This window comes from Diadema antillarum, unplaced genomic scaffold, assembly GCF_040938485.1.
Source record: "Diadema antillarum isolate AM-2024a unplaced genomic scaffold, OU_Dant_1.0 seq00001629_RagTag, whole genome shotgun sequence".
In the NCBI taxonomy this organism is placed as follows: Eukaryota; Metazoa; Echinodermata; class Echinoidea; order Diadematoida; family Diadematidae; genus Diadema; species Diadema antillarum.
The window spans coordinates 289,212-303,614 of NW_027272338.1; the positions used below are offsets into that span (position 1 = coordinate 289,212).

The following is a 14,403-nucleotide window of genomic DNA, read 5'->3' on the forward strand; positions in this document are numbered from 1 at the left end:
TCGACGTGCTGAGTCGCAAGATTTTTCTCATTTGAAAAATATTTCCCCCTTTACAAACTGGGAAAAATTATACTACATATAGAAAAAAATGATACGCTCGTTATATTCGAGAAAAAGAGTGTTGTATGCTAGACCAAAGACATCATATTATCCCCTGATTGGCTCTTCAATAACTATACGTTGATTTAATCCAGTGTCTTGATATTCAAACAAATACGCAACCAATTTTGCCCAATCCGAAATTCAACGCATATATTGATTGTGGATGTCACAGGAGAATGCAAAGCAGATTCATTATTGCGCCCAATGACGATGATGATGGTGGTGGTGATGGTGACTTCTTGTATAGCGCCAGTATCCGCCTTTAGATTCATTTCACGACATTTATCATCATACATTGGCATCATTGTATTAAAACCCAAGTCAATCGCTAACTGTCCTTTGACCCATTCAGAAGATCGTCTCAAATTGCCATGTATGTATTAAAACGAAGACGCAGTTGTATGCGTAAAATGAGATGAGTGCCTTGCATCTTCGCATCAAACAAGACATCCTTTACGTCCATCAGCATCACCAACCTTTCACTCCGAGAGGGATTCCATATAAAAACGCGAAATAATCCATGAAGGAAACAACAAAAACACTGGACCGACAATCCGAGTGAAACATTGGTAGCTTCACGTGCGGCGAAAGGCGACAACGAGCTTCTGCACAGGATCGTGTGTGTAGTAAAAATGGTAAATGCGCGTATGCTCGATCCGACTGAGTAATGGAGACAGCATGTGTGATGTTTGTATCCACAGCACAAATCATCTTGAAATGACCTCTTCGATAACACCAGGTCGATAAGTCGAACTGAACAGCAGAAGGAGTGCTGCAACAAGTCATAACCAATCATGGGGAACCGGAAGCGAAAAGACAACAAAATTATAAAATTATGACACGCCCCCTTTGACTGTCCTGCGTTCATCTGATCATTCAGAACCGTGTCTCCATCTACAGAGAGAACTCAAGTTATTGAGGTAGCCTGGTGGCGTCTGCTGACGTATAGAGTAATCAATTATCTGGCAAAGTCAAGGCTATCTTCTATAAGTTGCCACAATGCAATGTATGTCACCCATCTCACCTTTCAGAATATGCCGTCAAATTAATTCTGAAAGCCAGCCACGAGCTGATACTAAAACCACTCTTTATTCAATGTTAATTTCCTTTCATTAATCATCTGAGGAAGCAGTGAGGATGAAATCGTAAAATGTATGATATGATGTCACCTTTAAAGCAACATCTAAATGCACAAAACTAAACTAAAAAGAAAGATTATTCACTCACAGGGATGCTTCGTGAACTTCTGGAAAAATACACGATGTCGATTCATAACCACTTACACATACACACACACACACACACACACACACACACACAAACAAACAAACAAAAAGCCCACACACCCACCTAACAACAACATAAATACAGCAGCGGTTTCCATATACAATATTCTAACTAATACATTCAGATGTCAAGGATACAGTCAAACACATTTTGGAAAAGAATGAAACATAAAACCGCTGGCTGTATTTTTTTCCTCATTATTTCCACCATGTCCACATTGATCTTGAAAAATATTCTTATACTAATGATGCACAGGATAGAGTGTGTTAGTGAAGGTGCGGCGCGCTCGAGAGTATTGACAATGGTGCGACATGCACGAGGCGCAGCCGAGTGCATGTTTTCCAACCGTTGTCAATACTCGAGAGTGAGCCGCACCTTCACTAACGCCACGAAATAATCCTGTGCATCATTTGTTTTATAAAATGGGTCGAAAACTAACAGCATTATTCACGTGCCTTTGTGGGTCAATACCAGTCAGCTACATGTAGCACTCGCTCGAAAGTCAAGATGTCCGAAGATGTTCGTCCCAAACATTTACGCACGTCGCACTCGGAAATCCCGCACATAAGTACTGTACGTACGTATAAGAGTATACGTACGCCACGTACTGTTACGCACAAGAAAGGCCGCCGGCTGTTGTGGCAGCCCGCGGCCCGAACTAGAAGTTGTTTACAGGATTGACAGCGCGTATAGTAGCGCGTGACGCACTTCTAACAACTGATTGAGTGCGCACTGCTAGTGTAAAACATTGTGACGTACGTCAGGCCAGGGAGGTGGAAGAGAGACTCTTCTTAGTGCATACCTGAAGAAAATAATGCACGCACACATGACTCATTTCAGCGCTTCCAATTGGCTACATTCTTGAACCCATTTTATAAAAGTTCTTAATGCACCACATTATTAAGAAACATTGTATGTATCAACAAATTTGTTGGTTGATCAAACTGCCGTAAAACACTCAAGGTTTGAATAATGATGCTCTTGTGCTTTCATAATTCTTCATATTCCGCTCTTATTGATCGATAATGGCAGTGAACATGTGCTCTGCTATCGATCTTTCCCACCACAGAATGAAGCACGCCTTCTTGCGTTTGTTTCGACCTTCCCCTTCATGATGTTCCCGCAGTTCATCTCTTACTTGTCGTCTGCAGACGTTTTGGTTCATCACAGCTTCCTTCTTGGCTTCCGTACAGGTCTTTTTGAATAATAACATTCTGGGGGGCATTTCATGAAGTATTTTGTCTGACAAAGTTGTCGGACAAATTTGCTCTCAGCCAATCAGATACAAGGATTTCAGTAGCTTGTAACATTTTGTCAGAAAAATCTCCGACCAAAATGCTTCATGAAATGCCCCCATGATTTATGATTCAGATGTTTGCAAATAAACTCTTCCACATAGCACACACACACACACACACACACACAACCAAGGACACACACTCTTTATGTATTTCTTTCCTTATGTATGAATAATGTAAATATAGATAAAATCTATATAGATATCACTTGACCATAAACGGGTACAAAAAAGAAAGACTGAACATTTTACTTAAACATCTTGATTACCACATGACTTCCATGACTTCCTTATCTTTATCACCCTTTTCCTTCACTCTAGATTTAATTGTTGTGATGGATTATTTCGTCCGACTTACGTCACTCTCCAGTGGCTGTTGTGCACCACGGCATACTATACGTGTGAGTAGATGTGTGTTTGTGCTTACATCTTGTAGTTCTTCCGGTTGATCTGACTTCATATAATTTTTATATATATATATAGTATATATATATATATATATAATATATATATGAGTGTGTGTTTGTGTGTGATATTATATTATAAATTATTTATCATGCATCATATTGGCATGTACAGTATGTATGTATGGTATTATGTAACATTCACACATCCCACCCGGTTGACTATAGAGGTTCATTGTACACGTGTAGTTTTATTACTATTCAGAGTTTCACGCAGCCCACCTGAGGTGCGATCATCAGGCAGTCTTTATGTATGTGTGTGTGTGTGTGTGCGTTTGTGTGTTTGTGTATTTATTCACACGTGTTGTGTTTTCATCTAGAAGAAATCGGTTGCTTGGTGACAGTGTATTACAGTTTTCCTCGACCTGTTCAATTTGAGACAATAATTCAAATTCGGTACTTTCATCCCGTCTCCATGCCGTTTACCCCATCGTTGCCCATGCAACATTTCTGCAAAAGTAGTGCATTTGGACATATCTCTTTATTATCTGTTTTCCAAATCCATGAGGTCCCATTTATCTGAATCGATACATGTGAGTATGTAACACGTCAAATATAAAACAAAAAAGAAATCAATCATGCAATATTTAGTTAAAAAGGACGTGAGAAATTTATTCAGTCTCTAAGAATATCTTATATACACTGTTACTTTGGCATTTCGAAAGAACTATACAAATCAAAATATAGAATATAATTACATTAATCTTACAATCAATAAACAAAAATGTTCAATACCGGTATATCACTTTATCGCCATGTATCCACAAAATGAATGTTTCATAGAAACAGATGCCCTTCGTCTGTTCGTATATTGCCTGTTTTGAGCTCATCTAAAACACACCTGTAGCAACACGTTTCATCCAGTAAACGGAGAAGCGGAAGACGTGATTTTGCTCTAAAATTCCGCATGATCAGAGTCATCACCATTAAAAAATTCAACACCAAACAAGGCATTGAATTCTATAATATATCTGCGTGTGAGGAACACAGACTCCTGAGCCGAACGGCTAACATTTGGTTGGGGCACAAGAAACTGGCACACTAATTTTTAAGACGAATTTTCTCTTAAACACGCTTTTAAACAAGCCACATTTTTATTTTGTAGGCAATAAAAACGTAAGGCATTACAGTCTCCACCTGTGTTTGTTCTTTTAAAACATGTATGTTTTGCTCTTAAAATTTTCTTATCAAGTTTCATCCCACATTAAAACCACAATTTAAAGAGAGTTATGTTATTATATACCGGTATGGTATCTGCTTGAAGACAACAAGCCTGTCTAATATATTGCTTATTTGTAATAATTGGCTGATATTGTCGTTTGATCCTCTATTTCTTAATTTCAAATGTTCATTCACCAACAAAATACATGAGACACTGAAGAAAGCGGGAAATTATTTTCCCTCAACATGCTCAATATGTCTTCTGTATCATAATTTGACGGATTGGAAACTTTGTCTATAGATAAATGATGATTTTAAATGATTAGGAGAGAAATAAATATTTCTGATTAAGACGATTAATGCTGAGAGAGTGAACTGAACGCAAAGGAAATAATGCGAAAATATATGTATAGTATTCAGTTTCGTGCGTTACTGCTCAGCGAATTTCTAATGACTAGAATTGACAAACCTAAAGGCAGCATTTCATCGCAACGAACAGGCGGCTTCACACATCAAGATCTGGAGTGTGTATTGCACAAGTGACAGTGTGCTTATAGATTTAACAGTCAATTGTGGAATGCTTCAAGTAGCAACCAGCGAAATATTGACATTTTTTGCTTACATTGGTAAATCAGAATCGTCCATGAACCTTACAGGCATGTATTGCGGTGATATTAGCCTGGCTTTTCACATTGCAAGTGTTTCATACTGTACACATCTTGTATGTGGCAATTCTGCTATTAATCATGATCTCATTGATCTCGTGAGAATGGTAATGGGTCAATTCATGACATGCAAGTGTTCACTAGCAAAAGGTTACCCGCACAGTTCGGAGCCAATCAATATTCTGCATTTTCGTCGTATTCTTCATCGTACTCATAATCGCCGTAATCGTCATAGTCTCCGTAATCATCGTAGTACTCGCCATTTTCATCGTACTCTCCTTCTCCGTAGTCGTCCCCATAGTACTCTTCGTCATCGTAGTATTCGCCGTTCTCGTCGTAGTATTTCATCATCCTCGTAGCCTTCATTGTCCGCGCCCTCGGGCGAGTTGCGCTCTCCGAGCGGGCTTGCGCCGTCGCCTTTCGTGCGCGGCGGCGGCGCGAGGAAGTTCTCGAAAGTCTCCTCGGGGTCGTCCGGCGCGCCGGGCAGAGAGGGACTGCGAGGCAGCGGACTAGGCTGCGTCGGCGTCTTCCTCCGTGGACCCTTCCCGCTGGGCGTCCTCCTCCCCGGCGTTCTCCGGCGGTGGACTCTTGGGTAAATTGGCGGCGATATCCTCGGCAGTGCTCTTCTTCCCGAAAGGGGGATCGAGCTCCGAGTAGTCCGTATGAATAAAACCCACTTTTGGCTTGCCCGGCGGTCCCGTCGGCTCTGTGGAATTGCGACCGCGGCTCTCCCCATCAGCCTGCTGGCGGGCCTCCTGGTCTGAAATGATCTTAGACTTCTTCTTCTTCCTTTTCTTCGTTTTCTTCGTATTTCTGGAGCCCGTCCCTCCGACCATCTGGGGCCTGGAACCGATCATGTTGGTGGCGTGCGCGGCTCTTGCCAGCTTGATACCTCGCATGGACAGCATCGACTGAAATGGAGACGAAGAAATGGATATAGCCTAAATTTGAACGGGGAAATAATCTTCATGCGTGATGATTACATAGCGAGTAGAACGATGCCTGTCTCCATTAAACTGACAAATAACACTTTATTACACTTTGTGAGAGAACGTTTCATGAGTAGTGTATACGTCATTAAAGCTAAAGCTTTTCCTTTTAAATCTGCTGAGACCTTCGAATCCGTTTAGACAAAATAGCAAGTTGAAATCAAAAGTGGTATTATAGATTGAATATTTCAAGTATAGTAACGCATCCTTATGTCCCAAGCGTTTATGTCTTGTGTAATGAATTGGAAAATACCTCTTAACTTTATGTTTGTGGCTGAGTATTAAATCTGTACGACTAACAAAATATAGGAAGACAGTTGAGTCGTTTCTTTTTGTTTGTTTTTGGTGAGATCGACTTTATGCCTTTACCGTATTAGTGAAATAGACAGTATGGACTAAACAACCTACATACTGACAAGCGCATGCTGCAGGAACAAGGAAGGACTTTGGGCAAATGTCAGGTGCAAATTTTCTCTGCATAAACCACAGAGCTACATGCTCTATTACATTAATTCTTCCTGTGTACAAACTGACAAACGCTCTGGCATACAGAAAAGGGGTAAATGTATTGACATTTTTTTTTCTCACCTGTCTCGATTTCACCCTTTCGTTTCCAAAGTATTCTTGCTCCTTGGCTAGGGCTGTAGAATAAAATAAAGGGAGAGGAAATTGTTGTCGTGGAATAGCAGCGAGAAACATATGAACACTGTCTTTTTCCTCATACATGGAAACTTAAAGTATAATTGTATCAGCAGTGGAAATCTTTCGATATCGTTGCTAAGATGCAACACATAATTTTGAAGTTCTACCGACTCCTTTTTCGACAGATTACACATTATGCAAACTTCAGAATTGGCACAACGACTAAATAGCGTCTACTCTGAATTTTTTAAAAGACTGACATAGACGGCTGGACATGTCAAAATACCAACAACAATGAGGAAAAAGATTTAGAGATAACGTTGTCAGTATTTCCATGTTGATTTGTTTCTACCATCCCTTTCTTACATGAACAATGGAACAAAACAAAGTTACTTACATGAATCGGCTCTCACAGCTTCGTCCAACTCCTCAGCCTGGAAATAAGTTATAAAAGAACGTATTTTGAGTTTAACTAAAACTTAATCGTACGTTCCAACTAAAGTTCAGACGTTGAGTTCGTTGAGACCAATAACATAAGAAATAACATCAATATTGTTATGGTGTGCTCCCGTGTACAGTGTGACAGAGCGATTTTATTATTTATGTAAAGGTGTCTTTGCACTTATACAGAGAGGTACTTTGAAATCGAATCCACACATCAATGCAAGAGAACAGTAAAAACTTCTGGATTTCTGCGTGGACAGACAATGCCTGAAACTGTTTGACAAGATCGCAATTGAACGAAGTAAAGATAAGATCGTGTTGATGCATCATTGCAGCGTTAAATATTTATGATTTCTCCTTTACCACCTTCCCCAGACACATTCAATAAGCACACACACTTTTGCTCTTGCTCTTCCTTTTGTTTTTTTTCTTATCTTTTATTTTCTATTTGATCACCCCGTCTTACCGTTCCTTATGGTATATAATAATAATAATAATGGCTTTCTGTCTGACGAAAAACCAATTTGTCATTACTCACCCAAATGTCGTATTCGTCCTTCAATTCCTTTGGTGGGTTCTTCTTCAGCTTCAATGCTTCCGGTAACTGCGGAAAAAAGAAGGATCAACAAATTCATTTTTAAATCAATCTGCTAACAGCGTTTGTTAAAAGTTGACGAAGTATTTATTTTTGTATGCATATTGTAGTATATTTGTACCCTGCAGAGCTATATTTAACGTACTATTCCGTTGCCGAATGAAAGATCGTATCGGTTACTAGCCATTATGGTGATTTTATGAGTTTTGCACATTTTCTGGAATAGCGGTGCTAACCGTTTCTGTCAGTTAACATGCTGGTATGTAATAAGAACTTGTAAAACATACTTACCTCTTTGTTCAAGCGCATCTCCAGCACGACGACTATGATACCCTGCAAAAGATTTGGTCACAAAGCACGTTAAAAGAAATGTATTGTCAACTAGAATCCTTGTATCAAACGAAAAAAAAAAAAACCTTCCTTTTGGAAGGAAATACTACAGACATTCCTGTACAAACTTTATCATTGTGCCTTCTCTATCCTTGAAACAATTAAATAGATATATTTATATGTGTCAATGATAATAGTGTTGCCATAATCAAACTATTCTTGATAATTATAAATGAATAAATTTACTCCAGCTGTCATGTTATTTAGTGGCATCATTATCATTTCAAACGCTCATTATTCTTATTCCTTTTGCTATTTCCGTTTTCAATTCGCTACATTTTGACATCACTTGGAAAACTGCAATGTTGAAGTGCGAAGTAGGCCACGGGATAGAGCGTTACTCACCTGGAAAGGCATGAGTGCTCCAAAGGCGTAGCCTATCATGGGGTTGACGAACGAGAACTGGCCACAGAAGTAGAAGAGTATCAACTCGGGCGACATGATCAGGAAGCACAGACATGTTGTCCTGCATTCCAAAATAAACAGAAACAACGAGATAGCTTGGAGAAAAGTACAGATACAATACATCAACATCTATAGTTAACAGCAGTCAGTCAACCTGTATAGCGAAACGGGATGCACTTGTATTCCTGGAGAATGTCTGGGTACATCGGAAATTGCATCACAAGTGAGCTGAGACAGGAAAACGGAAGAGATTTACACAATCTAATGAGATCGTCTGTACTCGGGTAGGTTTCCATGGTAATAGAAAATAACGTCGGACTTTAATGTAACAAAAGCTCTGAGTGAGAAGACTTAACGTTGGTCACACCGCTGGTTTTCAGACCACAGAGTGTGTGGGAGAGCAAATAATGATATAATTAAGCTTTTCCCTTCAGAGCGAGAGAGAGATACGTGACAAAATTTCTTCTTCAATATCGAAAAAGGAAAATATGCTTTCATCTACACATGTCATTCCAATTAACTGAGCTTCATCATCTAAAAGTGTTATTTTAATTTTTGAATATCATAAGAAGTGGAGTATCACCTCAATTTAAGGAGTTCCTCCTTTTCTCGCTCGAAGAGGATGACCTTGCCCGATTGCAAAATGGCTCGGATGGATGCCAGCAGAAGTAAGATTGTGAACTGTAGGGAAAAAACAAAGAAATATTGATTAACATTTTTAAAATTGTTTAACAACTGTAATAGCTAAACTAGGGGAATTTATTCCGTATACGAGAATACGATGGGAAAATGTGTTGTTTGAGGTGTTTGCCCTTAACTGCCCATTAGAACATTATTACATTTAAAACTTTCATTAAATATTCATGTGGTACAGGTACCATTAACTGTCATTGACTCTTGACTACTCTGCTCGGTGCATGTCATGTCAGAACTGGGGGATTTCATGAAGCGTTTTGGTTGGATATTTTTCTGACAAACTGTTACATGCTACTGATATCCTTGCATCTGATTGGCTGATAGCAAATTTGTCCGACAACTTTGTCGGACAAAATACTTCACGAAATGCCCCCAGAAGTCTGATTCAAGACATGTTTATTTTGCATCATCATACTTACCACTCCAAACACCGCAACGGGAACTAAAAAGGCAAGTTTGATGTTACTGGCATCATTAAACCAGCATCTGTCGTTTAGAGAAGAAAAAAACAAGTATAGATATCTTTGTTATAAAACGTAATAGTATGAAATCAATCTATTTTCACTTTAATCAATTATATTATTAATTATCAGCTTTTGCTGCATCGTTCTTGTTGGTTGCACGAAACTGAGGCGCACGAAATAGGATGAAAAGATACACAACCAAACATAAAATACAGTCTGTATCAAGACTGATTGAATTGATGAATATGATAAACTTAACATTATGTCTCCTTGAAAAGAATTTGTAAGCACGAAGACACGTGTTACATTGAATTTGTCAAGAACTATTCAGTGCAATTAAATTAAATCAAATTAGATTCAATCTATTTTCATTTTTCGACAAAAGCATACAGACATCACTTTTTTTTGGTAACAGAAAACAAGGTGCGTAAAACTAACAACAATAAAGACCTTGTTCACAAAATCTGTCAACAACAACTTGAACTGACAATAGGTACATCATGTATCAGCGATAGTCATGACGTTAACAAGAGATATGATTTTTTTATTTCATTTGATATTTTGAGAATGACCCTAGTATCTTAAAATGCAGCATCATGAGAGCAAGAACATAGAACAACATTACTGACGACAACATGACGAAGAAAAAATTAGCTCACCTAGGCCCTATTCCGTATTCAGGGTACATCATGCCTGCTGACACGCCAACAGTCACGAAAGGTAAGCCTGGAATAGCAAGGAAAGAAACCAGATACAAATTATGATTAAGTTGAATGATACTTAACAAGAGAAGAATATATTTAAATTAACGCTATCCACTTTGAATTGTTACGAATCGTAAGACGTCGTGCATTGTAAAGAAAAGAACTCCTCCAGCTTGTTGACAAAGTTTGTTTGATTGTTTTTTCCTGGTATGACGCAGGATTACATCCTATAATTACTTTCTTGTAACGAACATTTCATCCCGGCACCGTTGCTTGCCGTCATGGAATGTGTGATTGTTGAACAGTACTGTACTTTACAATATTCCTATGCCGACAGCCAAGACATCATTTTATTCCCAGCATCATTATGTACTGAATTGTTTATTACCACTAGTGAATTCTAGAGTCATGTGATTGTGTCTAATTGATAGATTATAAAAAAGCTGGTCATCAGAATTCCCCTTTAAAACAAGATGCAAGGAGGCGTTGCATGTAACGGGTGTCACTGCCACATTCGCCCCTGAACACGTGACTTACCCCAGCCAATGAGAACGCAGAACCAGTGTGACGCTTCCTTGTCGGTGAGCTCCGTCACCCTGGTAAAGAGGAGTATGCTGATCACGAAGAGCCAGCTGAACGTCGACACTGTAAACAGGTGCATTCCGATCCCAAAGCCCATACACACGTACGCACTCTGTATAAGTTGAATTCGGATGACAAGAGAACGCAGTGACAAAGTCATAGCGTAGGTATAACACACTGGCAGTGATTTACTACAAGCACATTTTAGAGCCTTACACATTTTAGAGGAAAGCACATGCAATGGAAGCTTAAAGAGGAACAAACGAATTAACCTAATTGTGAATGAATAATTTTCATTTACAAAAAGACAATGAACTAATTATTTCCTCTCATATTTACAGCTGACATTTACAAAAAATAACTTTCTTTCGCATTCTTTTTTCAGCCGAATTAAAAGGGCTTTTTAAGTATTTTGGTGGTCAAATCAAAACGTTTTATGGCACTGTTTACAATTCTGCACAAGAACGTAAGGATATTGTTCTTTTCTTCATATCCCTAAGTCAACCGTGAGAATTTTAATAGTCATGATAATTTCTGCCAGAAGCATGACAAGGGCTTTGCCGTAAACAATGGGGAAAGAGCTGAAATAAGTGGCTGAAAACTTTCACAATGATAAAATTCTAGGATATGGTAGAATGCTATCATTCATGCTTCACACATATCGATTTATTTTGATCAGAGTTATCATGCTCCAAATATGTGGAAAGTGAGGGTCGTTTATTGTACTTACGTTTTTCCACTTGCCGACTTCATTTGTTGCCAATATGAGAAGCATCATGATAAGGCTGAACACGAAGTTGATCTGTGCAGAGCGTCGCTTGGAATTTATTGTCCTGTGACAGGCACAATAATGAGAGAAAGATAATTTCTCACAAAGTACAATATTAATTTCAAATCAAGCTAAGATCTGCATGACAATGCTCATCTAACATGTGTGTCGAAAAAAAAATGTAGGGAAACAAATTGTAGGGCACTAAAGTTTTTGTCACGGCGGATAGATTCCGTCATGATTAATCATGACATTCTTTTCAAATAAAGGTTCGCTGAATCAGCATGCTAGGACCTAACAGGACTGACAATTTACAGGGATGCCAAGTTCAAAAAAAAATTTATGAGTGAGATTTGCATGACTCGGCATCTCGGCATGCTAAGTAATGTGCGCGCGAGCGAGGGTGTGGGAGGGTTTTTTTCCCCCCTGTGGCCTCCCACGGTAGGGAGCTTTTTCAAATTTCAACTTAATGGTGCGATCAGGTGCATACTTAACTAGTGACTAATTTTTACTTATTTTGAAAGACAAAAGGGAAATATACCTTCATTTGCAACTATCACTGTAATCTTTTGAGCTGTGCTCATTATTATAGGCCCAAGTTGCAGACTTCGCCCGATGCGTGAGAAAAATGGGTGCCATGCGTGAGATCGTGAGATGGCTCCTAAATGCTTGAGTCTCACGCAGAATGTGTGAGGCTTGGTAGCTCCGAATTTAAGGTATATTAAATGTCTTTATAGACTAAATACGTGAACAGAAGTTTACATGATATTTCTTTATCATATGCACTAAGTGTATGCGATGAACTATAAAAAAATAATACTATGATAATAAAATGCTAAACAATGATAAATAATATGTAGAGAATGTGAGTGTAGTTTGTCATTGATTTCCAATTGATGTCAGATTCATAAATCAATAAAAATAGGGAAGGTAGGATCAACATGCACAAAAACAACAGCAACAGTAATGAAAATAATGAGACGCAAACTTACGTAAGGTAGATGAGGTAGAAGAAGAAAGGAAAGAGGGGCAGCACAGATACAGCAGCACCTATCGACCACAGCCATGTCTGGATGATAAAGTGCCAGTCAATGAACTGTAAAAAAAGAAGAAGAAATCATGGAAATAGAAACATTAATGGCTTTAGAATTCCGCAGTCACAATCAAATTGGACAGTCTCTAGTTCATCATAACTCAAAAGGAAAATCAATTTTCAGCAGGGCTCCATGTTTCAATAACGCAAGTTCTGGAACCAATTTCATAAAAGGTTGCTATGAAAGCAACTCTTGCTGGAATGTCAATTGTCGTGGTAATGACAAGAATCCAACATTCCTGATTGGCTGTTGCTACGTGAAGTTGCTATTCCAGCAAGGGTCGCCATCCTAGCATCTTTTATGAAACGGTTTAAAGTGAAAACAACAATTCTCACACGCAAGAATTTAGTTCATATAACAAATCGCGCTCTCATGCAGGCCCAAGACACACAATTACGTGAACTCGTCTCTTAATTACAGTTACACATACTCAAGACAGGGACGATATCTGTTCAAATTGAACCCATAGTTACCTCTGGATCATGTTCGAGGAAGAGCAGGCCAAAGTTGGTGGTATGGTTACACATACACTGTGACGACCATGCGTCCGAGCCCGAGGCGACATAGTAGCAACCTTCATCATCCCAAACGCCCCCATCGTCCGTACTGACAAAGACAAACCACGTAAGAAATATTATTAGCCAGTCGAACCACACAAACTTAGGATCGTTTTCAAGAAACATACAGCAGAATGCTCTAATACTAAAAGCAGAGGGAGGAGAAGTCATTATCATCATCATTGTTATAATCAATATATGTTATTATTGAATTATTATATCAAATTAAGAGAGCAATTCCTCTATCAAAATGCGAATTTCTTATAAGCTTGATAAAAATAACCTAGGCCTATGACATGAATACGAATCGGTCGTAAACTTACTATTTATCGAAGTTCCAGAAGACGCACACAACATCGTGGTGTCTTGCTTTCTGCAGAAAAACAAAACAAAAAACAAACTATTTTGAGATTTCGTAATTTTCAAACCAAGATGAAAAGCCAAGATTATGAGAACATATTGCGACAGATTGCTAACAAATGACGAGTGTATGATGGTAGCATCAACACTTAATTTCTTCACTCAACCAGACATTCATTTGTCATATGTATAGACTTTGTTCATATCAGGTGTTGTGTTTTGTCCTTTGAAGTCAATAAAACATGTAAAGGAAAAATCATTTCATATATGACATTGTGAGTTCACATAAAGTCAATCGTAGTGCTAACAAAGTTGTTTTAACATCACTGACAAGTTATCATGGTTTGATTGAAAAAGGAATAATGTTGATGTTAATTGACTGACAGCGTATACAGACCTTCTCGAGATTGTTGAATTTATAGAAAACCGGTACACTTGTCCCACTGAAGTCCGGCACCCGAATCGCAGTTAAAGATATGACGTCATTAGCCAATATGCGAGGTCGGTAATCACTGTGGAAAATAGGACAAAATGAATTTGTTTGGGTATGAGAAATTTGTGTTGAACGTGATGTTTGCATTGTTATCTACAAACGGAAAAAACATGTGCCATTTAATAAAACAATCTGCAAAGAATTTCACGGGGTAAGTTACATATCTGCAGAGTATTTCCTCATTTTTTTAACCTTTCGTCGGATAAGTCAACTGTTGTTTTGTCACAAGTATTTCGTCTGTAG

At 38.6% G+C, this 14,403-nt stretch overlaps 1 pseudogene; it reads right to left on the minus strand.

The window, feature by feature from the left end:
• Positions 1 to 5,150: 5,150 nt before the first annotated feature.
• Positions 5,151 to 14,403, minus strand: part of LOC139711243 (uncharacterized) — a 94,890-nt pseudogene continuing 85,637 nt past the window's right edge.